We start from the raw sequence: 22,981 nt of genomic DNA, 5'->3' as shown, positions 1-22,981 counted from the left end.
CCTTTTGACCCACTAGATTTACCTTGTCCTTTAAGTGATAATCTACACTCCTGAGAAGACTGAGAAGAAAGGCTCATTCAACCTCAATTGATTCATCCCTGAAGAGGTTATGATGCCCTCCATTCCCACTCTCATCATTTTAACATTTTGGGTTAAAATATGAAATCTGGGGGAACAGGTGATAGAAATAAATAGCAAGGATAAGAACAGAATCAATTCTGGAACTACAAATGGAAATGTGTCACAGAAAACACAGTCAGTAAGCTGTGATTAAATCCACTTTTTTGGTTGCTACTGATTGCTAAGTTTCCAATATAAAGAATTATAAAATCAGACAGACGTGTTGAGACACAAAAAAGAAAGAAAAAATAGTTTATGTTAAAGGTATCCTATGTTTTCACAGAAGTAGAATTTGCATCTTAAATTTATTCTTACTCAAGAATATCTTTACATTTTTATTTTTGAAAGATACACTCAGAAAACTTAGTTGAGCAATTTGTTGGCTTACAGATCTATAAAGAAACAAGAACCAAATGAAAAAGCTAAATTAGCAATTGATCTAGGGACGTTCTCTATCTACTTGTGTCTGCAGAAGGCTGCAGCATGACTACATCCCTTTTCCTACACCAAACAATCTCCAGGAGAGGCATTACAGCTACAAGAAAGATTTTTTTTTGTTGTTGTGTCTAATACGGGCTGAGCTCACACACAGTGAGGATAACAATACAAGCTCTCTTCTGCTCTGGGATTCTGTAATTCTTTATTCAGATTTTTTTTTTTTTTCCCAAATTTCTACTAAAAGCTTGCCCAACTTAAGCATATAGTTACTTAACAATTTCAGTTCATCAGGAATAGACCATGCTTCTCTTCACCCCAGTACAATATAACCACACATTATTTTTGCTATACCTACTTACTGGCAAGCACCAGCCTACATTGTACCTTTAATAGAACATTTTGCATCTCTGATGCTACAGGACCGCACAAGACTGTAGGCAGTATACTGAGGGGGCTTTGTGTCAAAAAGCAGCATCAAAACAGCCACCTCTCTCAAATTGGGTTAAAACCAGGTAATCAGTTCAGAGGTCATTAACAGGGATGAGAAAGGCAGACATTGCATAGCTGAGTAACTCATATCTCCTTAGGAAATCAGGTTAAAACAGAGATTTGGGGCACTATTTGTTTTGAAAACATTTTTCTTTGAAATTGCACAACACATCCTAAGTCTAATACAACAGCGCTGCAGTATGTGGTCTGGAAATGTACATTTTAAAATCAGAGAGAACTACCGCAACATTTATGTGGTATATGGAAGATGTGATGTGTTAAAACCCTGATTATTGTGTTTTAATGGAATCAGTCAAGAATCACCGACCAAAATGGTACAAAAGATTAAAGAAAAGTCAGACAATGGAATGGCTAAAATGAGCGTTACAGGTAAAAATGGTGTTATACCAAACCTCAATGTGGAAAATAATTTTAAAAAATCATTAAAAAAAAAATGTTCTGAATTACTAGTGCCATTTTCTTTGTTTCCCATTGTGTACCTTGGTTGAGTTGTAGTCCCAGATAGTGTCTGATCCCATAAATGCTTCCAGATGTAAAGCTCAGATTTAATACTCCATAGAAGTAAATCTTATTCCCACTAGTTACGGTTTGTATAACCCTTATGAGTTCAACCTTAAAAAAAAAAAAAAAAAAAAAAAAAAAAGTAAGAAGTCTATACACATAAGGTTATAAACTTCCTTATTTCCTGTCAGAGATAAAGGAACGCAGGCTTATATCATCAATCAAGGTATGCACATCATCAATTTTAGTAAGATAAAATGCCCATTGACTTCCATGGAACTAGGGATTTCACCTAGTTTACTGACAATTTGAATGAGGACCAACTGGGAAGTGGAATGTGGGATAGGGCATGATGATCTCCTAAATCTTTCAACTGCTCTACAGATACAGTGCATTCTTATAGGTCTAGTCTCTGCCAGTGTGCATGACCTGCCACCCTACGGTAAATATGCCACAATATACATTAAAGGGACAGAATAAAGCTTTTACCCAAGTGTCCATGCAACAGAGAACACAGAGAGCACCTAGGTAACCTACAACATTCTTTCATCAGCCAAGAAGTGAGGCTAACCTCAAATTGGGTCCAGCGGGCAGATTGCTTTCAATGCCACCTAGCAATCTTCTGGGCATCAATTCAGTTATTTCTTCCTTTCCCTATTACTTCTAAGCCCTCGAAATTGAGGCCAGAAGCTCAGACAGGTTACAGTCATGGCAGTGCTAGAAGTTACTTTCAGAAAACTACTGTGATCAGATGCTGACAAGTCTCCTGTTTCTCTTTGTACTCTTTTGATTTAAAAAAAAAAAAAAAATCAAATCACATGTCAGCAAGAAGCATGATGGGATTTAACCCCCTATTAAAAATAATAATAATTTCTACTAACATCCAGAAAAACAGTTGTTTCCTAGACAAGCGCAAGTAAACATACACATTGACAACTGCCTATCTGTTCTAGGATGTTTAGGGATCTCAAGTAATTTTTCCTCTGTATTCTTTCCTCTAATTCACTGCAATTTTTTTTTTTATTTTTTGAGATACATCATTTTGTCTCCTTCGAGGAAAAGAATTTATTTGTTTCTTCTAAAAAAATATTTTAAAGTTGCTTTGTTAATAAGAAAAAAAAAAAAAAAACTAATAGCACATTCCAAACAGTTTATTAAATAAAACACAAAAGCACCTCTTGGGTGCTGGAAACATTCATGGTTCAGCCTTATGCCTTTACAGTGGCCCCGTCATGTGTTAATGATTACATATATTCATTCACTACCAAAAATAGTTTCCTCCAGAATTATGCACAAAGAACATTTGTCCGCAGTGAATTTGAAGCTTGGCTAGTCTGCTTCGGTTACAGTTACTCCTAATTTCACAGTGGCAAAAATCCAGAAGTCTACTTTGTTTTAACAGTTTATCTCCTATGTCAGAATATTTTATTCATTCATTCAAAAGTTAGGAAAGTAGAAGTGCCTAAAAACTGAAACTTTTACCTCACCCATGGAACTGGCTGTCACAACATACAGATTACTGTATCAAAATCCTAGTTAGTTTATCTGGAAACAGCATATCTTTCTCTCCTCCCCCTCTCATTTTGGCCTTCTCAGGAAACCTCAAGTAGGATCTTGATTCCTTTCATATGCTTTAAGAAATTACTATATGCTATTAATACCAAACCATTTACAAGCATAATAGCAATGATTACAAAACCAGTAGCAAAGTGAAATATTCAACAAAAATCATGTGTAGTTTTAATATGTCCACTGTTTTATAATAAATGAGTGCTGGGGGTGGGGATTTGCTGGACGTTTTTCTAAGCACAGACATACACCACTTCTGGCGTAAGACTTTTTACACATATTTTAAAAGTTAACTGCATAGAAGGCTCTCGAAGACTTCTTCTGTGTTGCTTTGAAGCCCTCTATTTCTCCCCCTCCTTTTTTTGGATGCAGAGAAAAATTGCTCCATTCCTGCTTGGAATCTAAAGGAGAACAGGAAGTAACGTCTGAGCTCCATAGAGATTCATTTTTATTTGCTTACAGGACGTGGCGGATTCAAAAACTGGCTTCATTTTTCAGTATCCTTAAAGGACCTGCCTTTTTTTTTTTTTTTCTCCTTCCTTTTTGGCAGGGAGCACAGTTGGAACTTCAAGTTCAGCCAAAATAGACAATAAAACAGTAAGAAGGCATAATGCCAAAAATGCAAGGGCATCAGTGCTCAGAGCATAATTCTACCCCTTTTTTTCTCTTCCCCCTCCCCTCAATGATTTACACAGGAAGACGTAAAAAACAGAAAACCTTTGTCCTAGAATGAACTCCTCATATTTTAAAACAGCCTACGAACATCTCAGACCCACTGGAGGCAAGTTAAAGAACGATACTACTCATTTGAGCTGACAGTTTTGTTTTGTTTTTTAATCCATATGTTTTATTGTTATGTTCTTTTGAATATCATACTTTGTTCTGCTTCTTGGGAGAAAACATTTGTATGAAGTAACAACATGTGGAATCTCTCACACAACACAATATGCAATTTGGTGCAAGAGTAACTTTTTTTTCCCCCTCACTCATGATACAGTGTTAAACATTATTCTCACGGGCAGTAAACCCGTGCTAACCCTTGAAGCCAAAAAAGCCCCAATTAATTGGAAACTCTCCTTTTGTTGCAGCAATTTTTTTTTTTTTTTTTTTTTTTTTGGGGGGGGTGGGGGGGGTGGGGAAGGAGGGTGGAGGAGAGGCAAGGGTGTCTAACCCACAAGTAATGCCATGAAAATTATGAACAATGACCAACAAAGAAGCAAAGCTTCTCTGTAAGGATATGTGCAAATGTTTCCTCACATTTGCAACAGGAAGCCAGGCAGGATGGGTCTGGGGGAAGGTCTGGAAGCTTTAGAGCAAAGTGGAGGGAAAGACAAAAATAGATTTTGGAGACGATATTGTCTTCCTTGCTGTATTAATCCTTCTTTGGAATTAGAGGCTAATGTCAGTGTTTCCTTTCCATTGTGTAAAATTGAACCTATACAATTTGCAAAAAATATCCAGAAACCACACACAACACCTTCTATTTATTAACAGGAGTCAAAGAACAACCTCTACAGAAGCACGTATCCAACTTGGATTGAAAGCAAAAAGGGGGAGAGGGGCAAAATACAGGCTATCTCCTTTATTTAAGGAAGCCAGTGTGCACCTGAAATATATTAACTAACTTTTGCCTTCCTAAGAAAGAATATAAAGAATAGCTATGACACTTACATTGAAAAGAATTAAAATGCTTACCGAAGAAAAATGGTATATTTTGTGCAATTCAATTGTGGTGCAAAAAAAATGGTGCTATTTCAGAGTATTTGTAAGGCCAAACATTATGAAAGCAGGCAACTGTGAGAAAAGCACAGAAAAGGCTATCACATCACTGAAGATTTAAACACAGTTTTCAGAGGAACTCACTCTGAAACAGGTATGACAAAATGACATGCTTATCTGATCTGGGGAAAGCACAAATCATCCTGCAGAATTAGTGGGAGTCCCACAGAATCAATAACAAGGAAAAAGAATTTCTGAGGAAAGTTTTATGTCATTGCCACGAGGTTGCCACATTCAGATAGGAAAATAGTAGCAGGTACAGTAAATTTAAATTACAGAACAAACGGTATCTGCCCAGCCTTGTGCTGGTGGTGTGGATTAAAAAAAATAAATAAATAAAACAAGAAGGCAACCAATCAAACAAACAACAGAAGAAAAATCAATTAAAAAACAAACAAACAAAAAAAAAAAAACAAAAAACAAAAAAACAACACACAAACACAGATGAAAAGAATAAGGATATCAGACCCAAAAAGGATTAAACAATTGGCTACTACAGATTATTTAAACAAATCCATGTAACTTCAAAGGGATGAAAATCAGATCATCTGTATTGATGCTCTATCAATGACTCAATTTGACTCCAATTTATCCTGTGGCAAAATACATCATTCCCCAGCTCTAACTTGGAAATCATACACAAGAAATAATAATAGTACCACAAAAAGAGCTGGAATCTGGTGGTTTTTCACTTCGTTTTGTTTTCAGGGCTTTTTTCTTTGTTTTGCTGACTTTATATGTATATAGAAAATAAAGTTGGAAGGAGCTGATAGAAGAATACATGCACCATCTCTGCAGGAATAAGGAAAAAAGGCTCATTTAAGTTCTAGGAGCAAAGATAGGACGGCTAATTCTGGAGTTGATAAATTTTCACACAGACTAACAGACTCTGTTTTAGCAAAAACTACATACTTATTTACTAGTAGCACATTCTCCACCTGTGAGGAAAAAAAAGAAGCCATCCCTGCATGCTCCGTAGCACCCTCAGGAACACACAGCTCAACCAGCAGCAGAATGGTTAAGTGGCCCAGTGGGCCTACAACCAAGAAAGAGAGCTAAGGCCGGAGGAATGGGAACCAAGCCAATTGTCTAGACAGCAGGCATAAAAACATGCTGGCTAAATTTAATCAGCTGCCTCCTTTATTTTGTAAAGTGAATGGGTAGATTATAGCCAGGGTGACACGAAATTTGTGATTGAAATTGCTTATTTAATTGTAATTTAAAGAGAGATGAACTTCATCCCAGTTCCATATGCATCATGCTCATTCTTGCACACTGAAATCAAGAACCATCTTTAAAATAAACACCAGCTGGCGAAAGCCTCCAGCTTCTGCAGTGGTTCCTATCTTTACAGATTCTTCTTCTGTTTTAGGGAATGGGTGAGAAGATCAGCAAAGGCCCCCCTTTCTCAAGCTCCCCTAAGTTTTCTATTCTCCACAGAGGGCCATTTAAGATTCAGACTGGCAGGTTCTTTCTTAAGAGGGGGGGGCAAAGTTGGCAAAGGACAAATAATGTGATTTATAACATGTACTGACTATAATCAGTTGCACAGACTGAAGTACAGAACAGCTGGCAGGATCACGAAGGACAGTTCGCATTAGAAATCTGTTTTTTAAACTCAGTAACTATAACCAAATTTTGATCCTAAGGACTTAAACGAAACAAGGTGAAATTCTAAATCTTTCTTGAGAAGAACTGCTGTTGGTGGTACCAATGTCTAAACCTCACAACAGTACCATTTAACCTTTCCTTCCCTAAAATTCAGAGCTCGATTTGTGATTTGCAGACCTCCTGCGGTGCATTGCCCACTGGGAAAGAAAAAAGAAAGAACAGGACATGAGCAACAATTACAGCTAAAGCAGAAAACCATCAAACACAAACGGAAGAGTGTTAGAGTTGTTTTGTTTGTTTTTTTTTGTTTGTTTGTTTTTTTAAGTTGTTGCTCCTACCAACACTTCTTTGTCTTAAACTACACAAGTTTCAGAAAAATCAGGATAAGCTGATAAGACAATCTCCAATTGCATATTTTTCATCTGAAATACAGCAACTGAAAACCCCAGTGGAAGCGTTGGTGAACGTTGATCAATTCCATTGTTTAAAACTCCTGCTCTGCACATACTTTGATACTGCTACTTGTGACAGTAAAAATATCTACAAAGCAACTATACACAAAATTATCAAAAGCTTAAAATGAAAATAAAAGTATGAATCTTCTAATGATGAAATTGTCAACCCTGTTAAAAAATAAGTTGCTTTTTTTTTTTTTTTAAGAAAAGCAGAATCACCTTTCATTAGCTTCCTACATTGAAATATAATAGTATATTATGATCCCTTTTTAAAAGTAGAGAAGGGTACCAACAATAAACTCCTTACCCAATGCAGATCCAGTACAAAAAAAGTTTATGACATTATGGTTCTTTAATCTAGAAAAGATACCTTTATAATTAACACATCAGTTTAAGAAGTATAGTCACATGCATGTGCTAAGCAATGCTTTCTGAGAAACTCTAGTGAGTTATGGCAAGCTTATTTACTCAAAAAGCAATTGCTAAGTAAACACCACAGAATATTCACTGAAAACATATTAAAGGTAATAATCACAAGCACTGATATTAAAATCCCTATCTCCTGCACTCAGACTCAGAGAGCATATGTATGTCATGAAATCCACAATTCAAATAACCTCTATTTTACATATTATCAGCAGAAACAAGATGGATCAAGAGATATTTATAGGCTTTTCATCAGATGTCTATAAAAAACAAACAAGAAAATTGCATTAGATTTGCAGATAATCTCTGAACAAAGAGATTATACTTAAGTGAATTGCTATGAATTGCTATAATCACAGCAGGTTCACATAATCACAGAATAAAATACTGAAGAATAAACGCTTTTTCTCCTCACAAAAGGAAAGCATAGATATACTTTAATAAATTAATAATCCCCTCTTAAAATATCTGCTAAAACAATTACAATATGTCAACAACAAATTATATATATACGCATGTGTATATAAACCTCCATGACTTACTTTTTTAATAGTTACAAATATCAGGGGGAAAAAAATAAGCAAGTGAACCTACATGGGATCAACAAACTACTATTAAGTTAACCTATAAAAAAAACAATACTGCAGATGATGTGCTGTCAACATATCAGACTTCCATTATCTTCTGCACCAGGGTTGCACGGGATTCCAGGCACTTGCATAATGCAAGCCAGTGAGGATGAAATTTGCATTATAGGCAATACAGATCAAAGCTTTATTTTTAAATAGAATCATTTTTGCACTAAGAAAGATCCATTTGCCCGCTGTTCTGTACAACTTCCAGGATTACTTTACCTCTTGGTCTGGAGCAGCTGCCATAGGGGATAAAGTAAACTTAATCTGTGAATTCTATATAGCATCTAAAATACTGCCTTTATCTAGTGCAGATTTAATCCTTCATTTACTACCTTGGATGTATTATTACAGAGGAGTAGGCCAGAAGGTACACATTGTGAACTAAACATGAAACAGTGAAAAACAGAAGAGGCAAAGCAGAAGTCTTATTTTCATGAGACTGAACACCTATGCTACAACTTTGTAAAAAGGAACAAATTTATGCCAATGAAACAGACAGAAGAAGGTAAGGAAGAGAATGTAACGAAGTATAAACGACCTAGTATAGCAAACTGATATGTATTTGATTCCAGGGATAAAAGTTAAATGAATAGGCATGTACTGGCAAAAGACCAGCTCCTAACAGAACACAAACCTTATAAGATTTGAGTTCTGTTTTTAATTTCAAACCCATGAACTTTAAGTGGATTTGAAATTAGGCAAAACATATTCATCCATTCCTATTTATAATAGGAAAGACAGACAAGCAAGCTCTAGTTTGGACACAGCAATGACACAAAACATCCTTTTGCTCCCAACCTTAAGTCTGGCGAAGTGGAGCATGTGTATGTACCCTGCTTTAAAGACAACACAAAGAAGCAGCTCACAGCTGGCAACACTCCTCCTGGAAGACTGCAAAGTGTACAGGCCTGCTGGTTGTCTCAAAAGCTCTCTTTTGTCTGGGCTTTTTCTTGTTGTTGTTTTGCTGTTGTTGTTGTAGTGCCCCCCTCTTCCCCCTTAAATAATTAAAAAAAAAAAAAAAGGTTTACAAGGAAAGGATTTTATTCAATCAGGCAAAGAAGAGGGGTGAAAAAACTTCTGTAGAATTTTAATGCAGGCAAGAGCAGTTGAAGCCGCACGCTGCACACATTGCAGCAATACTGTTATTGTAACCACTGTGGGCAGTGGTTACAATATTGGACAGGTGAAATTTGTAGTGATCAGTAAAAACTGATATGACCGGGCAAGGTGAAAAACATTTCAGGCAGACATCCATTTCTATTGCAGGCCTGAAAAAGAGCTGGTGCGTCTAAAATCTCAGTTGTGTTTTTTTTTTTTTTTTTCCAGTCTCATCAGCTGGTCTGCTACAAGGCATTACCCTTCTCAACACACTTTTGAGCAAAGAATTTTTTGAAATGGCATGTAAAATTTCATTTTACATTTTGAAGCCAAGAGCAGGCTTCAAAACTGAACAATAATCACACCCTTAGCTTTGGCTCTCATGCTTGCACTCCACTTTGCTGCACTGTCTCTCACTGAGATGCCTTGTGCTTCACCTGAAAGGATGGATCACACATTCTCTGTGGACAGATTTTTTATGACCACACCTCAAATTACCTGAGAAAAGCAGATCTGAAGAAGGATATCACCATAGCTGGAACATATTACACATGATGCCCCACATCATCCAGACCAGGACCGTATCTTGAATGCCGCATCTCTGGACTAGTCACAGTGCTCAGCACAAGTAATACAACGGTGCACTGTGGTTATTGCCTTAAGCAGAGAATACCAGCACTGTTAATGACAAAGAGGAACATGAAACTCAATCTTCAGCTTTTTCCTCTTTCCAGCAAGTTCAATCAAAGCAAATTCTTTGGCAAGAAAGTTAACAAAAAGACCCAAGAAATCAAACAAATCTGGTAATCTGCCGAGAGGGGAAGAGCAGAAGGGAAGAGAATTGGCAGGCTTTATTACTAAATACACTTTGTGTTAGCCAGCAGATCCAAGATTAACATACAGAGATTGGATTCTGTACAGGAAATCTATTATACCGACTGCTCTCCTGTTATGTACACTGATGATTTCAGAAAAAAAAAAAAAAAATCTAATGACTAACTCTGGATGCATCAGGAATAAATGTAAATTAGTTTCTATTTTCTTATGTTTGAGATAAACCTAGTCAAGATACTTCCATGGAAGCTGTTGCTCAGCAGTAAAACAGGTTTTCAATATTATTTTTTTTTCTTCTTGTGAAGAGTATATGCATCTGGATGCTTTCCTGGCATGCAATCCAGCTAGGAAGCCAGCAGCCTAGAGCAAGTAAACGTATTTTTATAATCATAGCCTGAAGTTTTCAGTTTTTCACTTTAAAGTTGTAACTCTCATCAGTGGGGACCATTTCTGGTGAGACCTCTTTTTTGGGCATTTCCACACAAGCAATCCCTGAAGAATTTGGTAATATTAATAGGTTTTAGCACTTTTAGATTTTAAGGGATGTTAAACATCTTTTTTTCCAGTTTTAGTTTTCCATTATGTAAAATTTGCAGAAGAAAACCGATCATGTCAGATCACAATGCACCCACCTTGTACAGAGCAAAATTTGCTTAGTACCTGTGAACTTGTATCATCACCAATTGACCTCTCTGCTCTAAGGGAGCTCAGTGAGAGTTCAGAACATGGTGGCTTCTAAATGCGGGACCATCCCATCTTCTCCTCACAAGTGACTTCATCTAACTGCATGATCCTTCTGTGAATATATGAAAGCCTGCAGAAAAAGAGCTTTTTTTGATGCACTATCTCAATGTCTTTAAACACTACAGTTAACTGCCCGGAGGCCTTACACTTTTTAATACTAGAGGTTTCTCAAGACAAACACTGGCTAACAAAGTACGGAGGCTGACCCTTCTCAGGGTGACACTTATCTGACAGTTTAGATGATTCCTCAGCCATGCTTTCCATAATTCTGCAACAACTTGCTCAAACTGACTGTAGTGGAAATTGGATAAGGATTTCACATCCTAAGGGTTAAAACAAGTATACCAGAATGTCACTAAAGCTTAATTCCTTTGCAGTTAAAAATAGGTTGGTTTTAAAATAAGGAATAAATGTTAATATTGATTAATATCTCCAGTTTTAATAACAAGAAATTATGAAGTTAAGGTCTTTTAAGCTGTGAAGTTTTTCTATGGAATTAGTAAGCGCCTAGTTTTCACAATTTCATCAGGAAACAAACACTCCTAGGTAGAAACCACAGTATGAGTCTACAAACAGAGCAAAGTGTTTATCGAATAGCTGTAAGTCTCTGAAGAGAACTGTCTGATAACTGAAGTGCTGCCACAAACAGCTTCATAGCAAAAGAGATAAAATACCTTAGAACCAAGCATTAGACTTGCTTTAGACTTGAGAAAAAACAAGTGTCTAGAAAACATTGTCCTGGTTTCAGTTAGAACAGAATTAATTTTCTTCCTAGTAGCTGGTGGAATGCTGTGTTTTGGCTTAGGATGAGAAGAGTGCTGATAACACCCCGATGTTTTAATTGTTGCAGAGCAGTGCTTATACCAAGCCAAGGACATCTCAGCCTTTTGCTCTGTCCTGCCAACAGGCAGGCTGGGGGTGCAGTAAGAGCTGGGAGAGGACAGACCCAGGACAGGTGACCCAAACTAGCCAAAGGGGTATTCCATACCATCTGACGTCATGCTAAACAATATATAGGGGTGGCTAGCTGGGGGAAGGGGGCCGGACTGCTCGGGGTTAGGCTGGGCATCGGTCAGCGGGTGGTGAGCAATTGCATTGTGCATCACTTGTTTGTACATATTATTATTATTTTCCTATTATCACCATTGTATTATTATTATTATTATTGTTATTATTACTTTTGTTATTATTATTTTCCTGTCTTATTAAACTGTCTTTATCTCAACTCACGGGCTTCACTTTCCATTTCTCTCCCCCGTCCCAGAGAGGGAGGGGGGAGGGTGAGCGAACGGCTGCGTGGTGTTTAGCTGCCAGCCGGGTTAAACCACGACAAACATGCATCTAATAATTATTCTTTAAATGTTTCAAATGAATATACCAAGATTCAATGCTCAATAAGAAGCAGGCTATGCTGAATTTAACAACTGACTTTTAAAGTACTTATTTACTGTTTTTCTACATTTTTAATGAAATAAGAAGCCCTTATACACTAGACATCCTGGATTTAATTTCAGAAATGATCACATTATTTTTTCCCTTGTCAAGTGCTTCCAAGACACTGATCAAGAGCTTCCTAAAATTAAAAACAGCATTTATTATAAGGACTTTTGTAAATAATTGTTGTAAATAAATTCCCTTTTTAAGAAAATGAAAATTAAAGTTTATATATTTTTTCTTTCTTCCTCCCTCCCCAAACTTTCAAATCAGCAAGTCTTTCTGCAGTACCATCCGCACAAGAGCGATTGAAATTGTGGAACACTCCTGCTACAAAATTTTCACAGAATCACAGAATTTCTAGGTTGGAAGAGACCTCAAGATCATCAAGTCCAACCTCTGACCTAACGCTAACAATCCCCACTAAACCATACCATTACAGCATTAATTCTGCTAGTTAGCTACAGCAATGTATACTTTTAAGACATATTTCCCCACATAGCCAACAATTTTTGAGCTATTTTATTAGAGCTGCAATGCCTCTATTTATTTATTTATTTAAGATTATGATCTTGTACTGTCAGAGAGCACCAATTTGTCTCAAAAAGACACCTAGAGTCAGATTTGCTTGGCTGTGCTGTAGAAGTTAACAGCTAGAGTTAAGAAGGAGTCCCATCTACTCAGGCTTAACACACATCACGTATAATTAAAAACTGAAATATTTATTTATCCTGGCTCCACAGCCATAAAACTTTTCAACCTGCCTCTTATGGTCCGTAAAGCAACTGTGTATGTTCACAAACCTGTAGTTGAGGACTAGGGGGATTTCACACGTAACTCACTTTGGTTTATAACAAAGGAAAAGTGGCTCTCCAAGCAATTTCAACCATGGTATCACAATCTGAAGAGGTTTTGAATCACTTGTTCCAGCTAAAGATATTCTACATTTTCCAAACCAGCAGTGTAATAGAAAATCTGTTCTCTATCTGGTAACACTATTCTCTACCCAGTAACACCACTAAATTATCTATTATCTGATTTAATTCCATCCATTTATCTGTTTTTTCTTAAGAAATACACTGCTTCCTCTTGTCTACAAACTGTCCTCTTAAATCCTATGCCCTATGAGGCATCCCAGGTTTTCAACTTGTTTGTAGTGTTCTTCCACTCCTCCTGATTCTTTTATTTACTATGTCCTTTTCCTGATTGTGCTTACACACTTACAGTTTGGATAAACAATGAGGAGAAAATTATAAGCAGCATATAAATGCGGTAATACAATTTAATAAAACACCAGAATAAATCACAATGCAAATTAGCACTACAGAGAAAGGTGAAACAGGTTTTGCCAAAACTGAAAACAGCAAGGTTGCCAAAAACATCGCTGTAAGTCCATGACTGAAAATTAAGCCTTGTAACATAAAACCAAGGCTCTGCTGTTCTACACCATCTCTCAGACAGCACGAGCAATTACTACAGGCACAGAACCACAAAATACAGATCTTTGGTTCTGCCATGAGTGTGCTTGCCTCATTCTCGGCTCTCCTTCAGCACCAATCCATACAATTCTTCCCACACTTAACTGCTTTGGCCTATTTTGCTTATGTACACTACCATTTTTACTTTCCACAGCATTTATCCAGACATGGGATTTAAATGTTTTTCTCCAAGTGGACGAAAAAGAATTAAGCATCATTTTACCTACATACCTACTACTAGCGTTGTTCTACATCATCCTGCATACAGAAGAATTCTGTAATACCTCACTTCTGAGTCAAACAAGACGCATGCTACTAAAAATGCACAGAAGTTAGAGCATTAAAAAGGCCAGGTGGCAACTGTAACTACATACATAGTTGTCTTTCATAATTTCATTAAGCATCCAAATGTTCCAGAAAAAAAAAAAAAAAAAAAAAAGACACAGCTTCCCTCAGGTAAAAAACAACATGATTCCTTTTTCCACCTTCTCAACCTCCAGTATCCAAAACCACTGATCCTAGGCCAACACAAAGATTATTTGAAGCCTGGATAATATTTAGGTCAAGTGCGAGAATAAAATACGCAGTTTTATAATAAATGATGCCATTGCAATTGGAAAAGAAAAAGCCCTTTTAATCTGTGCCACCATTTACTGTAAAGGTACAGTTCAGTGCAAACATTACTCCTGCAGAAGCAAAAAGTTAAGACAAATACAAAGGTTTCCTGGAGAAAGGGGTGTGGGGGGAGTGACCAACACAGCTCAAAAGGCAAAGCCATTATATCCAGCTTACAAGTATCATGTGTCTGGAATTAAAGAGAAAGCATAGGATTTCAGCATGTTCAAAGTTAAAGAGAAAGCAACTTCTCTCAACTATCCTTCTCTCTCTCCCCCAAATACTGAAAAACATACCACAATAGACACTTAAAAAATGTATAGCCTAGCATTAGAATTGCAGAGTAAATAGCAACTCTGTCCATTCACAGCCCATATGGAAAATATGTGCTATATGTATGAGGTACCCTTCAAAGCATTACACATTTTGCTGCTTTTGCAATTCAAACTTCATTGTCACATGGAGATATACAAGCAAGCTTGCACATAGATGTTATACTATACAGCTACATTACAAGTTTTGATCCAGCATTTGTCTTAGTGCCCACAGCGTGGTCTCAAAACACATTCAGCCAGTGCTCGGTGTATTTTTCAATATCTGTTTTATTAATTATTCCAACAACCTATGGATAGAGACTATTTAAAGGGAATACATTTCCAACTTTTCTTACACACCAGCAAAATAAAAAAATAGCGTTATCTGCATTATCTTAAAATTATTTTAATATTTCTCAAAGGATGAGAGCAGCAATATAGAAGCTGTATTTCTGTCCTTGCAACATATTCCTAAGAAGCCAATACAGCCTAAGCTTCTCTAAACCATTTCAACACGTCAACACTTCTGTTGCTGCAGTGAGAGAGAAGCCTATGAAAGGAGTTTATGTACCCACTTTATCTCTCTTTGTATGCTTCATCCCAGTACTACTGGTAGAATACAGATAAATTAGTTTCTCTCCAACTTATCTAAGCAGAGGACAGCCTTCAATCTTGGCACACTAATCAAATCCAGTGTTTCTATAACCTCCATTAGCTGTAACACTTCTTGAAAGTGAAAAATATTATATAAATAAGACAACCGAGTGCTGGATTACAACAGAGTTTTGCCAGTATATCATGTTAAGCAATTATTCATCACTAGGCATGACACTTCCACTAAAAGGATTTTTTAGTTTACTTTAAGGATACACAAAAACCAGAGGAGTCCAAACACTGAAATTATCAACACTGACCCGCCACTGAGCAGGACAGGGCAAAAGACTGGTTAACAGCTGGACTCCAGAGCCATGCTACACAACAAAAGGTGCTATTTTGAGCTCATCAGAGTGACAATTCTGAAAAGTTTAAAGCAATCTTTTCTAACTCAATCCTTGAATGCAAGAGCAACTTTTTCTAGTGTATCATGTGGAAAACAAGCAGTGTTTGCTGCTTGTTTCCACACATACGGTGGCTTTGCTAACAATAATGTGCCACCGTTTCCACACATAGGCTTTAAATAACCAACATGTGCAGCCAAAGCACGCTTGCTGAACTAGCATGAAAAACTTCAATGTATTTTTATCCACGTTCAAAATCAATTTTGAGGATCACTTTCTTGTTGCACAAGCAGAGCAGAGCTAAATTAACACACGCTTGGTCTCCAAAGAAGGACAGACTTAAGAACAGGCATTAAAATATTAATTGTCACAGTACTGCATGAAAGACATTGCATGAGTCATGACAATAGTAAAACTCACCTGAGCAAACTAACTACTGGTATTTGCTTTTTAAAGAAGTGCTATCTGTTTTTACCAGGAGCTAGCCAAAGTTGACTCAACTAGGCTGGAACAGGCTACACCTGGAGGTGTTTTAATAAAACTGAAGAGTGGCAGCCTTTGGCAAAGTCAAAAGAGAACAAAAGGCAACTGGAAGTGAGTTAAGCTGGCAGTCACATAATGCCTAAGAGTTGTAGCTAAGAGAATGATTGACCATACCTTACATGACAAAGATAAACTTTGTTGGGAAATCCTTTTCTCCACCACTGAAAATGCTGAGCGGAATCTCTTTAGAGTTTAAAAGGTAGCTGGTAAATCAAGTTTCTCCTTTACATTTGTCCCACTACAGAAGTTGCTGCTTGGTTACGTCCTATAAAAAGACAGCTACAAATCTGAGCAGGAAAATCAATACTTGCCTGCCTGATTTTTCCACAGTTATTAGAAAATACTCTGTTCCATTCATAGCTATCCATTGCTTCTTACACAGAAACAGACATTTTCTTTAGGAACTAAAGGAAATAAATGACTAATAAAAAGTAACTGGCAAACCAGTAGCTAGATATCTAGTGCATATCCCATTGTATTACTTAATTCAGAGCCTGCATTTTTGTCACAGGCAGGATGATGGAGAGCTGCCAGCAATTACAGGTGGCATTAAGAGCAGTTAGACTGCTGTTTTACTGTGGTCATGAATACGCAGTATCTAGGTGAATTTTTTTAAATTAAAAGCCACACGACTATATCAATTCTATATCAATTTTTTTTCTCCTGAGCTTCCATTTCTTCAGTTAAAATACCACCAAGTGATATTAAGAAATAAAAGGAGAAACAGCCACAAGTGCAAGCCTGGTTGTTTGCATTTTGAAATTTAATTTTAAAATTAGAACTTTTAGTGTTCTCTCTTCCTTCATCACTTTCCTCTAAAATACCTAAAAATTATAAGGTTTATTTGCTGGAAGTACAGGCATACATCATAAATTATTTAAAATAGGAATACATACATCTCCAATCTTTTTCAGCTAAATAGATCTTCACCCTAATAACAGACATAACCATGCTAGTAGTCATGCACTCATCAGTGTACGTTCTTTTACTGCCAGGCCACAAACACAGGTTTGTGAATCCTTAGAAGTAGCAGTGGTTTTAGGCAAGACAAAGTATTATTTGGTAGAATAACCTAACAACCAATAACAGAGGCTCTGGTAATTCTGCCACCTGACCTCAACTTACTTTTTTTAAACAGAAGTAATGACGTAGACCAGTGTCTCTCCTAACATGATTGCAACTCTTAATGAAGTAGCAAGAAGCTTCAAAGGGTGGGAGTCATGAATAGGTAGGGGAAAACCTAATTAAAAAAAAATAAAGCTACTGTAAAGCAACAAGAAAAAACAACAAAACCAAACTACCCTGAATTACAGCTAGAAGGAGCTCATTTCCGCCAGGGAAGTCAGAAGCAACTGTAATTATTAGCAGTAGACATTTACATGAGCTAGTGAACTATCAGCTCCCTTAAACTGTTGGCAGCAGCTCAGTTCCTGCCAGGTAACATAAAGGGTGCTCACATCTGCAGCTGATAATTACAGCTGATTTTCAAGCCTTCCTCCTGCCCCCAACACCCTGAGGAACTGAGCTGCTGCCAGCAATTAGAAGTAGTACAGTAGTATACATGTACTCTTCCGTGGAGAGTGCACAAAAGCAGATGAGCACAAGCAATGTTCACATTTGTTCAGTTTGTGAAACACTCACTTGCTTTATTCGCTGCTTCATCAGTGAAGAAAATCTTTATCATCTTGTAAAAAATGTTGATTAATGCTATTAAATATACCTGAAACCAGAAGCATGTTATTTTTCAAAGTTTATACTAACTTTTCTACCTACATATAACAAAGCCATCCAGTAACTCAGAGACAGAAATCACACGGATATCCAAACACTAGTAATTGTTTTATTTTGTACTACCTGAGCATCCAGTCTAGGAAAAACATCATGTCTGTCTCCTCAAGACATCACTGTTTCCAAGAAACAATCCAAATCACAGAAGTGATATCACTTAGAATCACAGTAGGTACATAATGCATTCCAAGAAGATTTCCATACAGGTCATAGAATTAGAAAAAACAAACAAACAAACAGAAAATTGTTGCCTCCATCCCCACTAAGTTTCATTTAGCTTATCAAAATGGGAAAACATTCTGTGCTGGCTGCAGCCTGCACTACCATGCAAGCTGGTAAATTTTCAGATGGTGCTCTTATATAAGGGGTAATCCTTCCCATTTGTAAATGATAATATCCCTACCTTGACATAAAAAAAATAGATGCAATGGTAAACCAAGGATTTTTTTTGGCAGTTTTATGCTGTCTGGCAACGTTGTACGCCCTATCTTTATGCTATTAATTTATCAAGGTATCACTCTAAGTAAATGCATATTCTTCCTCCTCCCCCTTCCAAGAATACTCATCATGAAGTTGTATCTTCTTTGAAACAGAAAATTCTTTATTTTATATATATATACACACACACACACTTCTGATGCAGAATGTCAACTATGCACTGATAAGCCTATAAATACAAACACAAGATGGAAAAAAAACCTTCAGAATATATATTCATCACACTTTGCTTTAGGGTATCAAATCAGTTTGTTCCCCCCTCCCCCCCCCCAACTGTTCTGCAAGCAGTTTCTCCCAATTTCATCCTTCTTGTGCATTCTTTTATCTCAAAAAATAGACATTTTCCAACAGATCTCCTAATCACGCATTGGGAGAGGGTGCCAAACAAGATTTAAAAGAAAGCATCACCCATGTACAATCTCAGTATGAAAACTCTGAAAGTCTGGTCAAAAGAATAGTGGCAGGGTGTATTTATTTTTAAAAATACACTAGTCATTTTCAGGTCTTTTAATTTTACAACTTTAATTGTTGTTTTTGGAAAGCCTACAGATTTCAAAACATATACACTACCACGTCTTCCAGTTTCTATCTGCTTGCAAATTTATCAGCTGGGCACATGTATCTATTATCAGGAATAAAACTCAAAAAAAAAAAAAAAAAGCTTAAATTTATCTAAATTTTCTAATTTTTTGGATCTTATTTCACAATTGAAATACACTCCTTTGTTATCTATTATAATACAGTGCACAATTATCACACTTTCCAGTGGCTAACTCCATAAGCAGAAGTTCTGCAGAGCTGATGCACTGGAGGCTGTAATCCCGTGTTCCTCACAAGCAGCCCTGTCCTCCAAGCTGTCACAGGACCAGGAGATGCTCCACTGCTCCACCCCATTAACCACTGCTGGTGGCTCAGCCCAAAGTGCCAGCCTTTGTTTTCACTGACACATAGGTACAAAGTGCTATATTTTGGTACAAAGTACTATATGGAGGCAAGGTTTCCTTAAACATCTCTGTAGGGAGACAGCAAGTCTTAAAATTACCTTGTGTCCACTGTTCTGTGGAAATTATTGCTAACATGTACCTTTTTGAAACAGCTATAGCTTACAGGCTACAAGGGCCAGTCAGCTGAAATGAAAGGCATTCTAGAGATTAACATGTTGATCTGTGACTGAGACAGATGTTGCATGCAAATTAAAATTCCAGTTAACTAAAATAGGAACAGTTTATCGAGATTAAAAAGCATCTGCAAAGTAGTTTGCGATTATTTCTGAGTCACTTTTAAGGTCATTAAGAACATTTAGCACCGAAGTGAGAACCTTTTTAAGTTGTACATATATAACATATACATTATAATTACAATTGCAATGAATACAGATGTAGATTCACCGACATCCTATGCCACATAAGGGGATCAAATATTGAGAAGTAAAAAAAGTTTTGGAAACTGATTATTTCATTCACTTATTCATTACGTAAGACCAAAACAAGGACTGATAAAGAGAGATGGATAGAAACCAAGGAGTGTGAACACCAGTTTGGGACAGACATCAGACTGAGCCACACAGAACTGCATATTTTTCATTATTGAACTTATTCTGTAAGGAAAAAAACACAGATCAAAACCACCCTTCAAAATGCAATGTGAAGCCTCATAAATAATAATAATAATAATAATAATAATAATAATAATAATAATAATAATAATAATAATAGAATGAATGAATCAAAACAGAATTACTCCTACACCACTGGCAGAGACTCAGGAGTTACAAATGCGTTCAGGCATTGATTCAAAGAGCTGCCTGAAGAGGGAGAGATTAAGAAAAAAGCGCGAGAGCAAAGTGTCACCGACAATCGATTCCTCTCCTTCTCCCTCCCACCTCACCTGCTCAAGTTAGAGCTTTTTCTACCTCTGACCAAGCAGACTGTGACAACCTCCACTTACCGGGAGTGGGCAACCGGGGCACCCAGAAGAGCAAACCCCGTCACCGCCCGGCTTCCCTAGCACTGCCTGCCACGCTCACCTGTCTGCCTGTCCCCCGGCTCAGGCAGGAGGCCCCCACCAGGAACAGATCACTCAGCACCGTCTAGCCCCTTTCCGCCCTTTCCCTCTTCCTGCACCAGCACCAGCACCAGCACCAGCCCTTCCTTCCTTCCTTCCTTCCTTCCTTGCTCCTGCTCCTGCTCCTGCTCCTGCTCCTGCTCCTGCTCCTGCTCCTGCTCCTGCTCCACCACAGACCTTTCCTCAGCCGCTTTCCCCGACCACTCCGCCCCGCTCCCCCCGGGGCGCAGACACCCCTTTTATCCGCGGGCTGCCTGGCTGGGGCCGTGTGCTCGCTCCAGGAGTATCGGCGAGGGCTGGAAGCCGCCCCAAGCCGCTGCGCCCCAGGGCAGGGAGCCCGGCGGCCGCCCCTCGCCCCCCTGCCCGAAGCCGCGGGCCTCAGCAGCCCCGTCCCCGCCTCACTCACCTGCGGCCGGCCGGCGGGCGGGTCCACGCTGAGGGCCGGGGCGGGATGAGCGCCGAGAAGCGAGCCAGGGGAAAGCGCAGTTAAAGCTGTAACGCAGCGGCTCAGCACGGTGCCAAGCAGCGGGGAGGAAAACTTGGAGGCTCGGCCCGGCTCGGCCCGTCAGCTCCGCGCCGCGCCCCAGGGTCGGCCGGCAGCGGGTGGCAGGCTTGGGCCTTGGCTCCTGTGTGCGGGTAGGGAGGGGGGGCCCTTCCCTGCACAGCTCTTCAACAGCAAGCTCGGGATGTATTTCCTACTAAAGAAGTAAAACTCGTCTGAAAAACACCCTTGCTACATCTGTGTACCACCTTTAATCCAACCCAGTGTACGAGATACAGCCTCTGCTTTAGGCTAGAGTACTACCATGCAAGGCCCAAGCAGGCTTCGGGTGTTAACAGGATCTGAGCTTAGAGGGGATTAATTGTGTCACCATAAAATTGTCACCTAATTATGTCACCACAAAACCATGGACATCTTAGGAACAGGCATCTAACTGGGACAAGTCCCTCACACAGTAGGACAAAGGGAAATTTTTGGTCAATGTGCCTAATGCAACTCTCAGAAAGAGGATGCTTGAGCCACCAGAGTGCTGCTAAGGGAAAGGAATAGTGCTCAACTTTGTTGTTGCGTCTGTATACAAAAAGCAAAATGGATCACTTGCTCTTGGTCTAACTTGGAAAGACGGATTTATACAGAAGAAAATATTCAGTACTTCAATTCTGAATGTATCATAGAAAAGGATTCATCAAATTACAGCATCCAAAGCTTCATAAAGATATCAAGCAATGGCATGTTCTGTATTTTGCTCATTTTTGAAGCTAGTTCCAAAGAGTTGAAATGGTTGTCCTTTTTATGTGCAACCCAGCACACATCTGTCAATAGCATTTCCAACTGAAGATGGAAAAACTTTGGTCAGGGGCTCTGTATTTGGAATGAAGTACATATAGCGATGAAGTATTTTTCCAAATAATCGATTTTAACATTTAAGAATAACAGAAAAAGACTTACAACAATAATATGCAAGATTGATTTTCTACAGTGATGTTTAAAATATGCTAAACTTCTATGAGAACATATCCGAAACCAGTTTACATAACGTAAAAGAAATACTTTAAAAGAATGCAGATCTTATAGTTCAGAAATTGCAGCAGTTGTAGTGTATCTTGTAAAAACAACAACACAACTTTAAAACATCAGGGACATCAAATGTTTACTTTTTTCACACTGCCTTTTATTTTAGCCTAGATATCAACAGTATTCTCTGAAGTAAATGGTGCGGGAAGGCCTAATAATTTAAAAGGCACACTCCACCATTTCATTTGTAAAAGCCTTCATTCATTCAAATGAAGTTGATCCTCACTTCTTTTTTGTTCCCTGTTGAAAGTGCTATGTACATAAAGGCTCTGGAAGTCTTCATGATTGCAGAAAAGTGATATTAAACATTTATTTGAAGAAATTAATATGGTAAACAAAAGACTACTAACAGCATTAGAACAGTACAGTACGATCTGTCTTTGCAAGAATTGCATGGAGCCTTTAGTCTTAGTTATTGCATATAAATAATGATTCAGCTAAGTCTATAGTTGAAATTTCATAGTAATGTATTAAACTATGGGCATACATCACCCTACTTACTACTTTTTGATACCTGTTCTATATGTTTATCCATGTATTGGAATAGAAAATTATATCATTGAAATCAAGTTTCAGTTCCATTTATCATTTGCTCGTAACTTTCTTTAGGCTTGACATTTTCTGTTTTTATAACCCACATGAAGGATTTATTTTGGAATTTGTGGGTTGTTGTTTTTTTGTTGTTGTTGGTTTTTTGTGTGTGTGTTTTTATTTGTTTTTTTGTTTTGTTTTGTTTTTGTTTTTCAAATAGAAGCAAATTCAATAGAATTTTAAGTGCACAATATACGTTGGTGTTTTGCATCTGTGTATCTCAAAAGTTAGATAAAGTATGCAGGACATGTTTTTAAGCTTTAGTAAAGAAAACACCACATCTAGGAGAATGTGTGTGTGTGTATTTACTTAAAAAAGAAAAGCATAACCAATGGTGGAGAATTCACATGTCTTTCCACCAA

At 37.8% G+C, this 22,981-nt stretch overlaps 1 protein-coding gene across 3 annotated transcripts in view; it reads right to left on the bottom strand.

Moving 5' to 3' along the window:
- LOC311430427 (uncharacterized protein) overlaps nucleotides 1-20,993 on the bottom strand; it is a 190,484-nt gene extending 169,491 nt beyond the window's left edge. The window contains exons 1-3 of one of the 3 annotated variants that reach the window (XM_084506977.1): nucleotides 16,999-17,096; nucleotides 16,217-16,367; nucleotides 5,577-5,709 (exon numbers count right to left, since the gene is read on the bottom strand). The gene's annotated coding sequence lies outside the window, so the exon portion shown is untranslated. Of the gene's footprint in view, nucleotides 1-5,576; nucleotides 5,710-16,216; nucleotides 16,368-16,998; nucleotides 17,097-20,858 lie in introns of those variants that run through there. The other 2 variants (XR_014688783.1, XM_084506978.1) reach the window with 2 other exon arrangements.
- Between the last annotated feature and the right edge of the window lie 1,988 nt (nucleotides 20,994-22,981).

Source organism: Aythya ferina (genome assembly GCF_964211825.1).
Source record: "Aythya ferina genome assembly, chromosome: 1".
Classification (NCBI taxonomy): Eukaryota; Metazoa; Chordata; class Aves; order Anseriformes; family Anatidae; genus Aythya; species Aythya ferina.
Note: the sequence above shows the minus strand (reverse complement) of the source record. Positions and strands in the feature narration are given on the sequence as shown.